This window comes from Anabrus simplex, chromosome 3 (genome assembly GCF_040414725.1).
Source record: "Anabrus simplex isolate iqAnaSimp1 chromosome 3, ASM4041472v1, whole genome shotgun sequence".
Classification (NCBI taxonomy): Eukaryota; Metazoa; Arthropoda; class Insecta; order Orthoptera; family Tettigoniidae; genus Anabrus; species Anabrus simplex.
Window position 1 is genome coordinate 271,375,862 of NC_090267.1, and position 21,069 is coordinate 271,396,930.

Genomic DNA, 21,069 nt, shown 5'->3' on the forward strand with positions numbered 1-21,069 from the left:
TCCGTACTACACATTCGCGAGTTTCTACTGTATTCATAATGTCTAGCATGTCCTCCAATTTGTTGTAGTAGCGTATAAATTAACTCTTGGAATATCTGGTTATGGTTATCTCTTAACTCGATGAGTCTTCGCAAACATGAAGAATGTCTTCGGAATGTACATCGTGTTTTGTAGATGTATTTCATACTGGTTTGAGATGAAGTTTGTAAGCTACGTACGCGTGCCGATCTAATTGAATAAGCTGATAATGTTTATTTACAAGCCTAAGAGTGATGTTAATAATGTGTTTTACAGACACAGGATGATAGATAACTACTTCTGGTTTCTCATGGATAGTATATCCACGTTCCTCTGTAATAATAAAGTCGTGCAGGACGTGCGAAGGTTGTAGATTTCTATTCAAGTCTGTAATGATATTACAAGTAATGATCACAGAATAATCATCGAAGAGTGTTATAGGTTGATCAGACTCGTAACGTACGTTCGGTAGGAGCTCGCTTGATGAATATCCAAGCAATGGTCCAAACGAATCAGGTTGTGATTTGAAGTCAATCTTAAATGATGATTCAATAACACATTTATGTGTAATGTGCTTACCGTAATTGAGAATTTGTAATTATGATTACTAAATCTATCTTATCCAAACTGAACAATTAACTTACGGTACTTTCACTATAGTCATGAATATCGTCTACTGAATAACTGCCTGAGGGTAGCGTTAGCACATACTCATCGTTACAGAACTTGTTTACACCATTACGCACATTAGAGATTTTATTGTAGCTTTCAAACGATACTAGTCCAAGGCTATGTTGCTGTTAGTCAAGTTAGATCGGCGTATACAAATATACGGTTGTTTCAGGTCCTTCTCCACGTACATCAAACGTTTTTTCACTGTTAGTCATCACGCGCACACTAATGCTCTTTCTAGACTGTCTGGGTTTGATATAAGAACATAAGACATAATCGTCCGCACATGCGTGTATTGAATTTTTGCATACGGTTGTTATTGTAAACAGAGTCTGCACTGCTTCCGAAATAACGTATGGGCTCAAAGGGAGGAGGTAAATCTCCATAGCTATCGAAATACCATACTTTCGATTTACGTTTTACATAAGCAACGTTATAAGTTACGTTGTCTAAGTTAATTAAGGCAATTTCACGTTCACGTGGACAAGTTAGTAGTTGATCGCGCATATACACACCTCGAAAATAACGAATTCCTAGTTGTTTAGCAAACGTAAAAACTTCTTCATGCGTTAGAGCTCGATGTGACAGTGCAAACAGTAGACGTTTTCTGGAAATATGAAGATGCCAAGCCCTTTTTTGTATGGTGCTAGCTTATGTATACACCTTTTCCTCGTAATGCAATTGCCTCCATCGTCTTGTTATGACGTTCAACTGTTGTTTCACTTCTTCTACAGCCTTATCAGTACCTCCTACAGCACTAGCACCACCCAGCAATGACACTAAAGCTGCTAGTCCAGCAAACAGCGCAGGAAGAAATCCTTCTCTCTTTTCGTTTTTGTACAGGAATAATTCGTGGACCTTTAATAAACATTACTCTGCACTTTGGAAAAATTCTCGCTCTTGCTTCGCGTAGTGCCTTAGTAATAGCTACATGAGGATTGCATTCCCCTCGAATAGCTATTTGTGCAGTCTTTATAACATCTTTCCATCCTACAGTTTTTGCTTTCTTCTTCTTCATATCGTTTGGACACCGTTGTTTCACAATTCTGTACAAGACTTTCCTCGTCAAGAACAAATCATAAACTAACCGTTACCTCTTGTTTCGTTTAATATATATTCCAATTGCCTACCTTATTATTCAGTCATCATGAAGATTATAAAGCAGTTAGTGACATTGTGCCACATCTCTTACCTAGTTCAAGCACAACTACAAAAATGTCATGGAACGTTGTTTCCTTTTACTGTTCGATGCATATCAATCAATATCAATCAATACTGATCTGCATTCAGGGCAGTCGCCCAAGTGGCAGATTCCCTATCTGTTGTTTTCCTAGTCTTTTCTTAAAGGATTTCAAAGAAATTGGAAATTCATTGAACATCTCCCTTGGTAAGTTATTCCAGTTCCTAACTCCCCTTCCCGTACATAAATATTTGCCCCAATTTGTCCTCTTGAATTCCAACTTTATCTTCATTTTGTGATCGTTCATACATTTAAAGACGCCACTCAAACTTATTCGTCTGCTAATGTTATTCCACGCCATCTCTCCGCTGACAGCTCGGAACACACCATTTAGCCGAGCAGCTTGCCTTCTTTCTCCAAATTCTTGCCAGCCCAAATTTTGCAACATGTATGTAACACTAATCTTTTGTCGGAAATCACCCAGAACAAATCGATCTGCTTTTCTTTGGATTTTTTCAGTTCTTGAATAAGGTAATCCTGGTGAGGGTCCCATACACTGGAACCATACCTTAGTTGGAGTCTTACCAGAGACTTATATGCCTTCTCTTTTACATCCTTACCACAAAACGTAAACACCCTCATAACCATGTGAAGAGATCTGTACCTTTTATTTACAATCCCATTTATGTGATTACCCCAATGAAGATCTTTCCTCATATTAACACCTAGATACTTACAATGATCCCCAACAGGAACTTACACCCCATCAACGCAGTAATTAAAAGTGAGATGACTTTTCCTATTTGTGAAACACACAACCTGACTTCCAACGCCGCTTATCAGCACACCATTGCCTGCTGTCCATCTCACAATATTATCGAGGTCACTTTGCCGTTGCTCACTATCTTTTAACATCATATGCAAAAAGCCTTACCTCTGATTCAATTTCTTTACACATATCATTTATACATATATAAGAAAACATAAAGGTCCAGTAATACTGCTCTGAGGAATTTCCCTCTTAATTATTACAGGGTCAGATAAAGTTTCGCCTAGTCTAATTCTCTGAGATCTATTTTCTAGAAATATAGCAACCCATTCAGTCACTTCTTTGACTAGTCCAATTTCACTCATCCTTGGCAGTAGTCTCCCAAGATCCACCCTATCAAACGCTTTAGACAGGTCAATCGCAATACAGTCCATTTGACCTCCTGAAACCAAGATATCTGCTATATCTTGCTGGAAACCTACAAGCAAAGCTTCACTGGAATAACCTTTCCTAAAACCGAACTGCCTTCTATCTAACCAGTTATTAATTTCAAAAACACGTCTAATATAAACAGAAAGAATGGCTTCCCAAAGCTTACATGCAAACCATGTCAAACTTAATGGCCTTTATACATAGCGGCTACTATAGCAACTCGCCATTCATTTGGTATAGCTTCTTCAACCAAACAATGATGAAATAAGTATTTCAGATATGGTACTATATCCCAACCCATTGTCTTTAGTATATCCCCAGAAATCGTATCAATTCCAGCCGCTTTTCTAGTTTTCAACTGTTGTATTTTATTTTAAATGTCATTTTTATGATATGTAAGTTTAATACTTATTTAGTTTTAGTCTCCTCCTCTATCTGGATATTATTCTTGTAACCAACAATCTTTACATACTGCTGACTGAATACTTCTGCCTTTTGAAGATCCTCACATACACACTCCCCTTGTTCATTAATTATTCCTGGAATGTCCTCCTTGGAAACTGTTTCTGCCTTAAAATACCTATACATACACTTCCATTTTTCACTAAAATTTGTATGACTGCCAATTATGCTTGCCATCATGTTATCCTTAGCTGCCTTCTTTGCTAGATTCAATTTCCTAGTAAAGTCCTTCAATTTCTCCGTACTTCCACAGCCATTTCTAACTCTATTACTTTCCAGTCTGCACCTCCTTCTTAATCTCTTTATTTCTCTATTATAATAAGGTTGGTCTTTACCATTTCTCACCACCTTTAAAGGTACAAACCTGTTTTCACATTCCTCAACAATTGCTTTAAACCCATCTTAGAGTCTGTTTACATTTTTATTTACGGTTTTCCACCGATCATACTTACTTTTTATAAACTGCCTCATACCTGCCTTATCAGCCATATGGTACTGCCTAATAGCCCTACTTTTAAGACTTTCCTTTCTAACTAATTTATTTTAACTACGACAAAAAACTGCTTCATGATCACTAATGCCGTCTATTACTTCGGTTTCTCTATAGAGCTCATCTGGTTTTACCAGCACCACATCCAGGATATTTTTCCCTCTAGTTGGGTGCACCACTTTATGAATCAGCTGTCTTTCCCATATTAGCTTATTTGCCATTTGTTGGTCATGCTTCCTGCGCATTTCGTTCCCAATTGACACTTGGTAAAGCTACAATCACATTCCTTTCCATGTCGTTTCCCGCATAGCTGATTATCTTATCAAATAATTCTGAATCCATATCAGCGCTACCCTTTCCCGGTCTGTACATTCCAAAGACATCAATTTGCCTATTATCCTTAGAAATGCTCCTTACACATAGAATTTCATGTTTTTCATCTTTACCTTTTTCGTAGCTTACAAAAACTTCTTTCACCAGAATGAATACTCCCCATCCCACCATTCCTATCCTATCTCTACTCTACTATCTACTCTCTCTATCTATCTACACTATATCTACTCTCCAGTCCCGTGAGAAAATTTCTGATCCATATATAATTTCTCAGCCATGATTCAACTGCTATTATAATATCTGGTAAATATATATCTATTAAAATACTTAATTCTATTCCTTTCTTTACAGTACTTCTACAGTTCAACATTAACACTTTTTGTCACCCCTACTTGACTTCCAGATCTCTGTAGCCTCATCACCACTCCCTAGACAACCCCGTTTCCCTGAATGTACCTACCTCTTACCCTTCCAAACAAATTTCCTAACTTATACGTACCACTGCGGTTTAAGTGAAAGCCATCTGAGCGCCTATCCCTATTTCCTACCCACCCATTAGGATCTAGAAATTTCACTCCTAGTTTCCCACATACCCACTCCATAGTCTCATTTAAATCCCCAATAACCCCCCAGTCAGTATACCTCCTACACAGAATTTCACTGATAACCACCTTCGCTTACTTAAACTTCACCCGTGCTGCATTTACCTGATCCCACACATCCCCAACTATGTTGGTACTTATATCAGCTTGCCTTACGTTGTTGGTACCAACGTGAAACACTACCACCTTCTCCTTCCCCTCCTCCCTCTCTTCTACTTTCCTCAAAATCTGCCTCAACCTAATTCCTGGATAACACTCTACCCTGGTTCCCTTTCCTCCACACACTCTCCCCACATGTCCAACGATGGAATCCCTCATGACCTGAGCCTCAACCCCACCCACCTCATTTGATCCCCTCCCCTCCTGGACAGCCCTATTTTTCCTGATAGCTGCAGAAGCTACTTCCTCCTCCATTTTCTACATCCCACGAACCTGTTCCACCTGTCTTTTCCTATCCTCTACTGTGCATTTCCCTTTCCTACCTTTTCCGTTCCTGCTACTTCCACACATCTCACGATCAGTTCTCTGCTCCTCGTCTTTCCTCTGGTGCTCTACCTGGAGTGGCTCGTACCGATTTCGCACAGACACCTGTCCTGAATTCTGATCCTGAATAGAGCCCTTATCCTGCAATCTCCTTCCCCTTAGAACATTAGACTACCTCTCTTCTACAACTCCCCCTTTCCTTCCTCTTACTCTTGTACACCTACTGTAACTTGTACATTGTTTGAGGGAGGCCTGTCTTCCTTTCTATCTTCTGCGAGAATCCTAATTATCTCCTTCAAACTCTCCAACTCCTCCTTCATACCCTTCAATGCATTGCCACACCGACAGTCCCTACACTTGCACTCCTTAGCCATTCTTTATGGAAAAATCAAAATAAAAGGAAAAATAAAATAACTTATGCGCAAAAAATGAACGGTGGGATATAGTGTCTGGGATAGTACCTAAAGATCACACGAGAATAAGGTAATTAATATACGACTACACTACAATACTACTTAGTCGAACTTTTTAAAATCCTACAACACCCTAACAGGATAAAAACTGCTGTTAATTACTTAATACCGAAAAGAATACACAAGAATTACACAAATATAAACTGCAAGTAAGCCTATCCTAATTACAACTACAGAATTTTAGTAAGATAGTTTCTATGGATACATTTACTATACCGGTACTACACAAATATTTTACAATAATAAAATAAGCACGCTAAATTCTAATAAGATATTACTCGTATACTACTGTACAGTACACTACAATAAGTTTAGACTACGTTCAGACGTATCCTAATTAAAATACCAGTACCGTATGTCACTACTGAGCACAAACAGAAATCAAATTGCAAGTTTGAAATTTGCAAGAACTACTGTACTCAAAGATTTCGAACAAAGCTAAATGTTAGACAGGTTATTATTAGTAATATGTTCTAATAGATTGACACGAAAGATACACACGAATATAGCAGGCAAGATACGGTAGTATCTAAATATACTGTATCTACACTACAATTCTCTGCTGAAATGTGGTTATATGAATGTTTACCGCTGGTGGATTTCTATTATTTCCCTACTACGCGGGACGGAGTATAAAAGTGACCTTAAATGCTGAAAAATAAGAGGTTGTCTACAATAATTTCTGTCAAAACTACGCCGGGGTTTGAACTACAATATTATTGGGGTATAGGAATTTGATTTTTAACTTTTACTCGATGAATAAACGAAGGTGGAGAGTATGCAGGGTACTATAAGACTACATATTATCGGAATATAGTAATCAGCTGATTTTGTATTTATTTACACAACTACCATGTGCCTCTAGCAACAAGCGTCAACAATTCTAATAGAATCGTCAACAACCTAAAAACTGTTAAGTACCGTAATTATCAAGTGAAATTACCGTGTATTCTCTTTAACTTCTTTTTAAATCGAAGTTTACAGTCGAATCGTGTTATTTAATTTAATAAATTATTACTTTCATGATAGTTTGAACGTATATATATATGGAATATCGGAAAAGTTGCAGCGGAACTTACAGTGAGTTACAACTCCTTATGATAACTTAACTTTGTAAGTATTATACCAACGAACCTACAGATATTTTAAAATATTGTTTTAAAAGTTAATATGAGGAGCTTGGTATCAAAATTGGACAACCCAACTTTTGCCTTTTTTACAGAAGAGGTAAAAAGCTAGATCCACAATATGGTTGTCAGTATCATGGTGATTTTTTATGTCATTCTTATAGGCCACATAAACATATTTTCCTACTAGTTTAAAACATTATATGAATATTACACCTGTAATTACAATTTAAAGAGTGGAGTTGGCCATGTATGAAGCCAAGTCATGGATTTGTCTGTTTTTGAAGCCAAAGGGAGCCATTTTAAAATTGAATGTGTCCTCTTTTGAAACCAAACAATTATGAACTCGATATTAATGAATTTATTTTATTTTCTTCACCTACACTTCTAATGCATAGGGGTGTTTTAAAATTACGTAAATATGTCTAATGTATTAAAATTATACAAAATCCGTCATATAGTTAAAAATGACATGAACAAATTGTATTTAGATGCCTTTTGCTAAAACTGAAATTTTCGAGTTTTTCTTACATCTTAGAAAACCAGTTCATCAAAATCTCCACTCTCTTACCCATCACACTCACAATGTCCACTGTTGATAACATGGGCCGATGACCTTCGATGTTAGGCTCCTTTAAACAACAAGCATCATCATCATCGATAACATTAACAGCTTCACTCTGTACCGTGAGATTGCGGTACCACTATAAAAGGTCTATTTCTCGCCAATTTTCTCCGAAGTGCTTGGACAAGAGATTCTTAACATCTGCAATTTTCTTGGCGTTGACGCTATATCCGACAGGAATTGTTGCAGGATTGAGTTCTAGAAGTGACTTGGCTTTTTTTTTTTGTTACAGACATAAACTTACCGATATTGGTGTTTTATGCCATCTCACCAGATACTAGTACGTTCTTGCGGGTCTTGGAGCGTCTAAGTATGAAGCGCTTACATCTGGAAAGCGGAAAGTGAAGACTTTGGGTTAGCTTTACCACCATCTTAGCTTCTTGTCTCTAGTCTTCTGCTATCCAATATCTTCCCACAATTTTCACTTGTCCATGTTTTGCAAAGACTTCATGGTATTCTGTCACGTCAATTATGGTGGTTTTCTTTCTTAAGTCCTTTGGAAGTAACCCAAAAACTCTGTCAGCTGGCAGAAAATAGTGTCCAGTTACAGGGAATATTATTTCCACTGACGCTATGTTACTGAAATCATACTGGAATTACTCACGTGGCAATCTTTTTTTTTGCTAGTTGCTTTACGTCGCACCGACACAGATAGGTCTTATGGCGACGATGGGGCAGGAAAGGGCTAGGAGTGGGAAGGAAGCGGCCGTGGCCTTAATTAAGGTACAGCCCCAGCATTTGCCTGGTGTGAAAATGGGAAACCACGGAAAACCATTTTCAGGGCTGCCGACAGTGGGGTTCGAACCTACTCTCTCCCGAATACTGGATACTGGCCGCATTTAAGCGACTGCAGCTATCGAGCTCTGTCGTGGCAATCTTTTCTTTTGCGCGTTTCCAATTTGACTTGTCAATTGCTCGCTTCCTTGCTTCTTTCAGAGGAACTTCTTTGACTTGGACTTTCAGTTTTTACTCTTCTTGAATAATTATCAACTTAACTATTAATAAGAATCATCACTAAATGCACTCATTACAGGTTACTATAAACATTCAGCCATGATGGATTTGCAGTGCATGTTGGGAGCATATTGCAATGAATGCAAGCTTCTCATTGGCTACTGAAGGAGTTGTCATTTTTTGAAACGAAACTATGGTGGAATTGTCCATATTTTGATTCTGAACTGAGCAAATACAAGCTAATTTACCTAAGTTCTGTCTTTATTTTTGAAGAAGAACAGTTGCAGAACTGAATTCAGCATAAAAAAAGCCACATAAGTATCAATCAAAATCTCAAAACTGAAAAAAATGGAGTTGTCCAACTTTGATACCAAGCTACTCATATTATTACCTAAAGTATTTCCTAAACCCTAAATTCGAACAAGGTACACCTAGCTAGCCTACTTAACCTAGAAAGCGTAATCTACTGAACACCAAATGAATTACTTGTTATAAAATTCAAATACATATCACTACTCCCAATTTCTGCCAACAAGCACAAAACACCAATATATAAATAGCACGACATGGAACACACACACATAAGATTTAAACAATTTCAATAGGTTTCAACTACTTTATCACTACAATAATGCAAGAGCTATCTCAACAGCCAACAGTTCACAAGCGCATCTAACAATGCATTATCCAACAATGTATTATATCAGGCCCATCGGGATGTGGGAAAACAAATCTTTTACTTACACTTATTACTTCTTTAAATGGTATACGCTTCGAGAATATTTACGTTTTCGCAAAGTCACTCTATCAACCGCTATATGCTCTTCTACAAACTGTAATGCACGATCTCGTTGAAGATGGAATAAAATAATTTGAATTTAATTCACACGAGCAAGTGCCATCACCGGACGATGTGCTTCCTAATTCTCTTATGATCTTTGACGATGTCGCAACAGAACAGCAAAACGTTATTCGTGCATTCTTTAGTATTGGACGACATAAATATGTTGATTGCATCTATTTATGCCAAACCTATTCTCGTGTGCCTAAGCAGGTGATGCGCGACAACGCAAATGTTATTGTGCTCTTTCGGCAAGATGAGCGCAACATGTGATATGTGTATGACGATCATGTTAACACTGATATGACATTCAATGACTTTAAACGTATGTGTGCTACATGTTGGTCATCACATCGTTACAGCTTTACAGTTATTGATAAGGAAAGTGATGTTCATCATGGACGACATCGCATGGGTTTCGATCATTGTATATGCATTAACACAGAATTAAAGTGACTATTTGATCGAAAACCATCATCATGTTAACAACTAGCAAGGAGATTGCATAACATATCATCCAAGCTCGAAGCGATATTCGACGAAAATTTAAAGAGCTAAACGTATTCAAGCAGACGCGGATTTATTTTTTAAAAAGCAACTAAGTACACCACTCAAATAAATTTTTAATTCTACTTCATTGCTGCAGTCTACTTCAAGTTTTGTTTCTATCCAAACATCATATGATAAAGAGAAGCATGAAGAAGATGAGAAGCATAAACAAGAGAAGCAGGATAAGGAAGAGAAGAAGCAAGATATACCTGTAGATCAAGAAGAGGATAAGGAAGAAGATCTTATCGATACATCACCATCTAAGCGTGTTAATTTTTTAACTACAAGTGTTATTGCTGAAACACCTGCTACATCGACAGAAGATCTACCACATTTGTCTGAGGTTATGATCACGCCAGAGTATTGTAATCAGTTTAGAACTATTATTCAAGATACGTATGGATCTCTCTTTGCACCTTACATAGAAAAACTCTTTACAGGACAAACTGATACTACCTACGGTATCCGCTACGAAGACGACTCTTTCCGGATAGGAAATTCAATTGTTAACATTAATAGCAACAAACTTATTGTAAAAGGTGTTATCTATAAACCTACGAAAGGACTCTTAGATTTTCTTTTCTCACGAATACCTGACAAGGATATAATTTCACAAGATGATCTTAAAAATATAAAGCAATACTTTTTGCTACTGACGCAACACGACGTAATTACAAGAGAACAGAAGCTGTAAATGCAAATAAGAGTTACAAGTATGGTGAGTTTATTTCTAAGCTGTTTCCGACTGCATGTAGTCTTGATGTTATCTACAAGTCTGTGTTGCCGTATGTAGACGTAAGACACTGGAATGACCCAAACATACTCGCTGAACGATTACAACTTCTAAGAGCATCGCAAGATGCTGGTCACACAGGTCACGAATAAGAAATTCTAGAAATAGAGAGAGAATTACAACGTGCCGGTATTATTTTGTAATGGCTCGTCAAGAGGAGATCTCACCTGTAAAGGTAAACATCGCACATGAGTTACATAAACCAGCACGTCGCACCTACTGTCGCAGACGCGTTATTACACGAGGAAAATATGATCTCTGGCAAGCAGACTTAGTAGAAATGATTCCATATGCCTCTAGCAATAAGATGTATAAGTATCTACTTACTGTTATCGATGTGTACTCGAAGTTTGCTTTTGCACAACCTGTGAGTTCTAATACAGCAGCTCAAGTCAATGAAGCATTTAAACATATTGTTGAAGAATCGAAACGCTGTCCAAGGCTTCTTCAAACTGATCAAGGTAAAGAGTAAGGACTTTTCTTCTTACCTCAAGTTACTTGGCATTCAACACTACTCTACGTTCAGCAATCTCAAGACAAGGTTTGTAGAACGCTTTAATCGTACACTCAAAACAATGATGTGGCGAGAATTTACAGCATAAGATTCATATCGTTGGATTGATCTGCTACCTAGACTTGTATCTTCCTACAACGGTACACCTCATCGCACTATCGGAACAAAGCCCCGTCTTGTTACAAGGAATACAACTCGCCTAGATGCTATTCATCTTGTGATTAAAACAGCAGATCCGCGCCGCGATCGCTTTAAAGAAGGTGATTTTGTTCGCATCTTCAAACACAAGTCTATCTTTGCAATAGGATACATCCCAATTGGAGCACTGAAATTTTTCAAATCAGGAGTGTTAAACTTACTAATCCAATAACGTATTTACTTCGCAACCTCAGAGGACAGCCTATTGAAGGAGGATTCTACATCGAAGAACTGCAAAAAACAAAATATCCTGATCACTATTTAATTGAACGTGTTATTTGACGTCTTGGGAATAAACTGTATGTTAAATTACTTGGGTTTAATAACAGCATTTATTCATGGATTAGTAAAGAGGATGTACTTTAAATCTTGTGTGTTTTTTTAATTCTCAATCCTTTACCTCTCCTTTCTACAAAGTTAACATTATTACTAGGACATGCTGTAGAATTAATATTAAACAACACCTGTAATATGTTTTGACAATTCATATTTATTTTAGAATATATCTACATTTTTTCTTCAAGTAAATCTGTTTTATTCTTTCTTTACTTTACTGTCTTTAACACTACCTAGTAACAGTTTTTCTTTCATTGCACCGGCAACAACAAGTGCTGCTATATTCTCAGCAGTTGAAGCACTAGGTAACGACACACGCAGCATAGTTTTACGAAGCAGATTTCCATCAGCTACACGTCTTAGTTTAGGATTGTTTTCTCGATAAGCAAGGTCATGCTCTTTGCAGGCAGCATCTAACATATTAATACCAGGAACACTACGTGACAAGCGAACGTCAAGTCGTGTTGTAGGGCCGCAGTACTCGTAACTAGGAAGATGAAGCTCGAACGGAAGAATATCAATCACTTTATTGATGAGCCCACACCCAGCATACTTCGACACCATTCTCCCAGCATGTTTTCTCGATAAGCAAGGTCATGCTCTTTGCAGGCAGCATCTAACATATTAATACCAGGAACACTACGTGACAAGCGAACGTCAAGTCGTGTTGTAGGGCCGCAGTACTCGTAACTAGGAAGATGAAGCTCGAACGGAAGAATATCAATCACTTTATTGATGAGCCCACACCCAGCATACTTCGACACCATTCTCCCAGCATGTTTCTGCACCTTTTTTCTTGTTTACTATTTTCACAACCATGATAAGTGTTTATAAGCGAAGACAACTCGTTAGTTTTAGGTCCGTGATACAGTTTAATCAGTTGACATATACGACACTGTCTCACAGAAGGTCTCCAACCTAAACTCACTTGTTCATGATGTAAACTACACGTTTGAAGCTCTGACAAAACAGGCTCTTAAATCGACTCACGAGGCACCTTATCCCCAAACTTCTTTACAGCATTCGTAGCTACATTAACCAAAAATGCCTTTGGTAATGCATTTAACTCTTCTTCAGAAAAAGTGTTCAGTTTTTTGCATGCACATGCACTTCACAATTACCTCTTCAACTGCGTTACACTCAATATCAGTTAGAAATGACATGATGACTTTACTCTACAAATGTTTCTTCCATACTAACGTTATTTCGACACTGCAGTTTATCAGAAATAAATTCGGGCACAACGGTATAATTGATTAGAAAAAATATATTAAAACATTCGGTCTCAACTCAACTCTACACTCAAAAACACATCGCGCCATTACTCAGCACAAGCAAAAACAAAAGAAGCACAGTTTTAGTCACAGAGTAAATATAAATTTAGCACGGTTTCGATGTGAGAAGGTTGGCGACACAATCTCCGAATAAAACATTTGAATAATCAAAAACACTACCAGATATGAAAAATACTACACACACTACGAACTATTTTTCTCATCATGTCAAATTTTAAATGACACTCAATACAGAAGATAAAATTATTAATTCCAATACCTCCCCTTGTCATAAAAATTTGACCACAAACACAAATAGGAAAAAATAAGCAACATACATAGATAAACATGTGGACACTAATCAACAAGTCCTAACGACTTCCTAAATTTAGAATTTCCCTCCCCTGACAATGCCTTTGTGAAAATGTCTGCCACGTTTTCATCTGATGGTACATACACAAACTTAACCAATCCCTTGGCCACAATGTCCTTTACAAGTAAATAGCGAACATCCATATGTTTAGTTTTTTCAGACACGACAGGAGTTGAGCTCACATGTATAGCACCTTGATTATCACAAAGAATTAGAATTGGCACTTTAACGTAATTACAATCATCAAATTCATTGAAAAAATTATGCAACCACAACATTTCCTTTGTGCACATCACCATTGATACAAACTCAGCCTCCACAGTTGAAGTAGCAACAACCTGTTGTTTCTTACTAGACCATATAACTGGACAACCAGCAAATTTGCACACATATCCAGAAATAGATTTCCTGTCCTCAGAGTTAGCATAATCAGCATCACAATAAACACTCATTGAATCATCACTAGCTCTGTAGCATAATTTCACACCTCTTGTTTTCTTCAGATATCTAAACACCTTCTTTATTCTTTGCCAATCTTTTACGCTAGGGTTTTGAGAGTACTGGCTCAACTTGCAGACCGCAAACGATATGTCCGGTCTTGTATTGTTGGCTATATAAAGTAGATTGCCTACAGCCTTTTGATACAAAGTCTGATTACAACTATCAGTCTCCCCTGAAATCCTCTTGTCTCCTACATCCAACGGAGCAACACATCCTTTGGCATTTTCTAGGTTATAATCGTGTATCAGATTATAAATGTATTTGCACTGATCAACATACACCGCATCTTTGGTTACAGTCATAGACATTGATCAAAAACTCTTAATTTGCCCCAGATCCTTGAAGTCTAGATAGCGACACAACTCTGACTTAAACAACTCCAAAACTTCAACAATACCAATAGCTATCATATCATCAACATACACTCCAACTACTATATTTTTACCGAAGTACACACATGGTTCACAAACAGATCTTTTAAGACCGACTGACTTCAAAACACCATCAAAACAAATGTTCCAGTCCTTTGAACTTTGGTGTAAACCATACATGCTTTTCTTTAACTTGTAGACACAGTTGGGTTTTCTTTCAAAACCACTTGGTTGCTCCACAAACACTTCCTCCTTAATGTTACTCTTTAGAAATGCCGCATCTACATCATAATGTTCAATATTCCAACTTTTGACAACCGCAAGAGCAATCAAGATTCTGACAGTCTGACGCCTCAAAACAGGACTGTAAGTATCATTATAATCAACACCTTCTACCTGCTTATAACCTAAAGCTACAAGCCTAGCCCTGTAAATGTTCTCATTACAATCAAGTCCTTCTTTGATTCTGAACACCCATTTTGTCCCAATAATATTCTTTCCCTTTGGTCTCTCTAACAATTCCCAACACTTATTTTTCTCAAAATTACTTAGTTCCTTCTCCATTGCTGATTTCCATTTTTCACATTCAGGACCAGTCAAAGCTTCCTTGGCACTCTTTGGTAAACTGTCAGTTACAGCAGACACAACATGCAAATTACATCCCATGCAATCCACACACTCTTGTCTGTTTCTGATTCTCTGTGACCTACGTAGTTCAGGAATTATGGGTTCTACCTGCACTTCAGTATTGATGTTATTCATACTGATTTCAGGACCTATCTCTGGCTCATCTATAACTTGCTCATCAGTTCTGCGTACCAAGTCAGATTCATTATCAGAGTCAAACAAACTTAAATCTACAACCAATGGTTTCTCACATGACTTAACAGGTAATACAATAGCAGGTCCTTCCTTAGTTTTCATGGGAAACACTCTTTCCTCAAATACTACATTTCTGGACAAAACAACACACTTGTTTTCCAAGTCCCACAGCCTATAGCCTCTTCTGTTGTCAGGATAGCCCAAAAAGACACATTCCTTTGCTCTAGACTCTAATTTCTCAGCTTTGTTATGATCCTCATATGCCCAGGCACGACATCCAAATACTCTCATTCTACAAATTTCCTCATCAGACAATTTTTTTGTTAAACCACAACTCATAGGGCACACTGTTTTCAATAGCAGATGCTTTACACCTATTCTTAATGTAACAGGCAGTATATATCGCCTCACCCAAAAAATTCAAAGGCATGCCTGCATTTAATAACATGCACCGAACTAAAGTCAGAAGCTGTTGATTCAGCCTCTCTGCCACTCCCGTTTGCTGGTGTTCGCCTGGTAAAGACAGCCTGTGAACAATACCATTGTCAACAAAGAACTGTTTCAAGTCATTATTACAATATTCTCCTCCCCCATCTGTTTGAACACTTTTCAGTTTTTTATCTTGAATATTCTCAGCTCTTTTCTTGAATGTAATTATTTTTTCAGAAGCCTCACTTTTGTGCTTTAACACACTCATTTCACTGTATCTGGAATAGTCATATGTCAAGGTTAGGAAATATTTCCCCCCTCCCAAGGTTTCAGGCTTTACATAACAAACATCAGAGTAAACAAGTTCTAAGGGAGCTGGTGATTTTACTAGTCTATCTGGGAAAGGAGCCCTTTTAGCTTTGCCTTTCATGCACACTTCACACTTCTCACTACCTTTCTGTTTGCTAATCAAATCACTGTCAGGCAAATTTTCAGCATGCCCAAAACGGCCATGCCATATTTCTCTTGTTACCATCTTGCAAGCAACTGCACACACAGATTCATGTTCACCATCACTATCTTGACAGATTTCTCTAGTTCATACCAATCACATTTGATGATATACATGTCATCTTCTTCTCTTGCATAGGCACTGAAAAATTCTTCATCTCCATTCACTTTGTCATAAGCAGTCAGCTTTCCATTGTCTATCTCAAAACGCACATTAGTTTTTTCAAGTTGCCTCACTGACAAAATATTATCAGATACATCTGGAACCCACAGCACTTTGGTTAGTTTCAAAGTCCATCCACCACACTGATCACTTATTTTCAGTACTATGGACCCACTGCCTTTCACATCACATACGACACTTTTCTTTTCCACCTGCACTGAACCTGACACATTTCTTGTAAAGTTGTTCAACAACTCACGGTGAGGTGTAATGTGATGGTTGCAACCATTGTCCACAATCCAAGTGTTTGCATCACTTGACTTTTCGTCCTGTTTACATTCTTTGTCCTCAGGTCCTCTCATCAAATGCACAGCATATTTCACTTTCACAGTGCTATTTACAATCTTCTTTTCTTCTGTCTCTGGTTCTTTCTTCTCTTCATAAGTGGCAACTTTATTCTTGAATTCTCTCTGTGGCTTATTGTTGACATGGGCATTCCCGTCTGAGCCCCTATTGTCACTTGTACTAGCTTCAGAGATTCTACACTTAAACGAAGGATATCCCTCCTTGCCGCAAGAGTAACAAATCACATTTCCTCTTGACTTGGCTTCTCTTACTTTTGGACACTCTCTTGTAAAATGCCCAAGTTGACCACAATAGTGACAGGATCTATCAGAAGAGCTGAATTTTTCACCAGAAAAATTGTGTTTCTTCTCAAAACCATGGAATTTTCCTTTGTTCTTCATAACATAGGTTCCCAATTCTTGATTTTTCTTCTCACGTTCATCCTTCTCTCCCTCTAGTCTATCTTCTTCCAGCAGCAATTTACTCTTCACATTTTCTGACGATAGTTTTTCTTCATTTAACTCCATCACATGGGCAATGTGTTTGTAATTTTCCTGCTTCAAACCTCTCAGCATGTAGGCTGCCAAGTCTTGATCATTGATGTTGGATCCATGATTTCTCAGTTTTTCCACGAATTGCTCAACTCGATTCAGATATTCCAAAACAGGTTAATCATGTTTCTTGATGCAGCTTGCCAGTTCGTCCATGGTACTCACAAAGTGAAAAGGAGAAATCTTGAAATGGATTGCTTTAAGTCTGTTCCAGGCATGCTTTGCTCGTTCATGTCTGGTTACATCATTCAGTCCTCTACTAACTCCGTCAAGTAACTAAGTGCAGTGGCATTTAGGTCCTCTTCGTCTGCAGTTAAATCTTCATCATCATCATCATAACCAGGATCGATGGCAGTCCAGCATTTCTTTCTTATTAGGAAAGCCTTCACTCGCTTGCACCACACCACATAGTTTTTCGGCCCAAGTCTCTCAATCTTCGGCGTATCCGCAACTGATGCCATTTTTACTCACGACTTACTGACGCACTGGGCCCATAACCTATGAGAAATAAATTCGGGCACAACTCTCAATAATATAATTGATTAGAAAAAATTTATTAAAACATTCTATCTCAACTCAACTCTACACTCAACAACACATCGCGCCATTACTTAGCACAAGCAAAAACAAAAGAAGCACAGTTTTAGTCACAGAGTAAATATAAATTTAGTACGGTTTCGATGTGAGAAGGTTGGCGACACAATCTCCGAATAAAACAATTGAATAATCAAAAACACTACCAGATATGAAAAATACTACACCCACTACGAACTATTTTTCTCATCGTGTCAAATTTTAAATGACACTCAATACAGAAGATAAAATTATTAATTCCAATACAGTTTAGTGCCGGCAAGCACTGCAACACAACAAATCAAAGAGCACGCACGGGTGTTGTGAAGACTGTTCACTTGTTTGTCCACTATGCTCCTTGAGAAGAGTTTTAAATGATGTCCACCCTAATTCATGCATGTCGATACTTTCACACGATGATGATAGATACTCACGCAACCATTCCTTTAAAAAGCAAGATCTGCTCTTGAGAAAATGTGCGTTCGTCATTAAAGATAGAAAACGATAAGGTATTCCTTTTTCTTCCCACTGCCAACCTATATTTGTCGATACATTCAGTCTGGTTTTTTATCTTCATCTGTTTGCAATCAGTAAGGGAAAGGTGTACTAAACACTAAACTAACAAGTTTTGGTGCCCACAACACACTGCAATACAACACAGCCACCTCTTTAAACACAAATTTGTTGCCGTTTACTTGGAGCCTTGTATATCAACTATTAATATTCTCGTCATGTTTGCGCTATACTCTCTATCACTGTATCTAGAAGACTAAAGAAGAATTCTTACTCATATTATCTATAAAGCCTTTATTCAGGTCTCATAACACCTTCATAACGATCAAGTCTAAACATGCACAACTATGTTGACGTCATCGCTGGAGGTTAGAAACAGAATAATAGCACGTGCACACTCTAGACTTATGCATAAGATCGCGTTGTTACAATAATGCATGTTTAAACTTGTTCGATAGAGATATAAAGCTATGCCCTGACAGAGGAAGTGGAGGAGGAGGAGGAGGAGGAGGAAGTCATAACAGCCTATGTATAGCCACCATCTTGTATAATATCCTCTAAGCTCGCTTTCTTCATAACAGCCTATATATAGCCGCCATGTTGTGCAGAAGCCTCTAAGCTATCTTTCTTCATAACAGCCTGTGTATAGCCGCCATCTTGCGCAAGCGCCCTTAAAAAGTCTCATAAGAACAGCCGTAATTTTGTGCAGTAGCCTCTAAGCTAGCATTCTCCTTAAGAGCCTGTGTATAACCGCCATCTTACGCAAGCGTCCCTAGGGCGTCTCATAAAGGCGTTTGTATAGCGGCCACCTTGCGCAAGCGCCCTTAAGCCGTCTCATAAGAGCCTACGTATAGCGGCCATCTTGCGCAATCGCTCATAGCCCTCTCATAAGAGCCTGTGTATAGCAGCCATCATGTGCAATAAGATAGCCGCCATCTTGCTCAAGCGTCCCTAGGCCGTCTCATAAGAGCCCATGTATAGCAACCATCTTGGGCAAGCGCCCTTAAGCTGTCTCATAAGAGCCTATGCATAGCAGCAATCTTGTGCAGTTAGATAGCCGCCATCTTGCGCAAGCGTCCCTGGGGATTTTCATAAGAGCCTATGTATAGCAGCCATATTGCGCAAGTGCCCCTAGGCCGTCTCATAAGGAGCGGTGTATAGCCGCCATCTTGTGCAATAGGCATCGGGAAGGACATCTTGCCGTAAAACTAACGATACCCCTTCAGTATGGCGGATGTGAGGTCAGGCTGGCACTCTTAGGCGTCGGGAAGGGCAAATAGCCGTTAAAGTGAGGTTGCGCCTCAAGATGGCGACTGTGAGGTTAGGCTCGCTCTTTTATGCAAAATCCACAAATCGGCCTAGCCCTACTACTATACTAGGAGTCAATGACCTCGGGTCAATGACCTCGGGTCAATGACCTACTAATTTTACTACTCCTACTGGAGCATAAATACTGCACAGATTTGCATAGACATTAAGTTATGGCTTTGAATTTACAAATATTTTGCGTAAAAATTTGCATCTAAAAATTAATTTATTTGGTTCCTTTGTGTTTCTTATTTCTGCTTCAGCACACGTAAATAATATGTAAAAGTCAGCTGTAAAAATCTCAAAGTCTTACCTTCATTGGTCCCGAAAGTAAAGGAACATAAATTTGGCTTATTTAACATTGGCCGTATAGGCCTTTAAACCTCCCTTAATACAATGATATTGTATGGAGCAGAAGTATGGGGAGGAGATGATGGAATTAAATTTGTGGGGTGAGGAATATGCGTGAAGGGATTAGTTTCGGGCGGATATTTTTAAACGAATAATTAAATATTTGTTGAGGCTAAAACGGGGGTGAGGGGTGGGGTGAAATTCTAAGGATAGCATGCCACAACCAAATGAAACAACAAAATGAGGGTTACTTGGTGTATGAAGTGATGAAGCTACTAGTTGACATAGGATTGGGGTACTATTGGGAAATAAATTTATCAAGGAACAAGGGATTGTATGAAATGGTCGTTCAAAGAGTGAAAGACATTGAAAGACAAACAATAAGGGCAGCATGTAATAGCTAGGGAACACTGGCTGAATTCTGCAAAATAAGTGAAAATATGACAATAAGGATTGAAATGTTGAAAGAAAGGGAAATGAGAGGGATAACTTGGTGGCTGATGGGAGTATATAAGGATAAAGCTATGCTATAAAGATATGGAAGTTGCTCACTTACTAAAAGACTGTAAAGAAACAAGAAAGGTAAGAGAGAAATATAGAGATGGGAAGGATATAAGTAAAATCGAAAACGAACCGGAATTTTTCACCATAACCAAGTTACTAAACAGAGATTGGAAGGCACCAGGAAAAACAGCAAAACTTCGTAGTATTATAAGACGAATATGGGAAAAGAAAGCAATGAATGAAAATGGAAAACATTAATGTTCTTAGTAATGCGAACATGTATATGGAGGTATCCTAGACCAAATACAGTAGAGATAATACTCGACACTTACGGATTTCGCCTTGCTACAATTCGACGGTAGCGCTCCTAGTGACTTGACCTGAAAAAATCGCGCTAAATTCAAATATCAATGGAAATGTATATACGGAAATGGATAAATAAATTACGTCTAGAAAGAAAGTGTTATTGAGATATTAAGTTAGAAGTTGCTAAAGCAATTCTGGATAAATGAATAAAGAATTATTTAAAAGGTTATTATTCAAAGACTGAAATTAGACATATAAACAAGAAGTGAAATGGACTGGTGTGAAATGGCTTTATCTTTCATTTATGCATTACTTTTTTAGCTT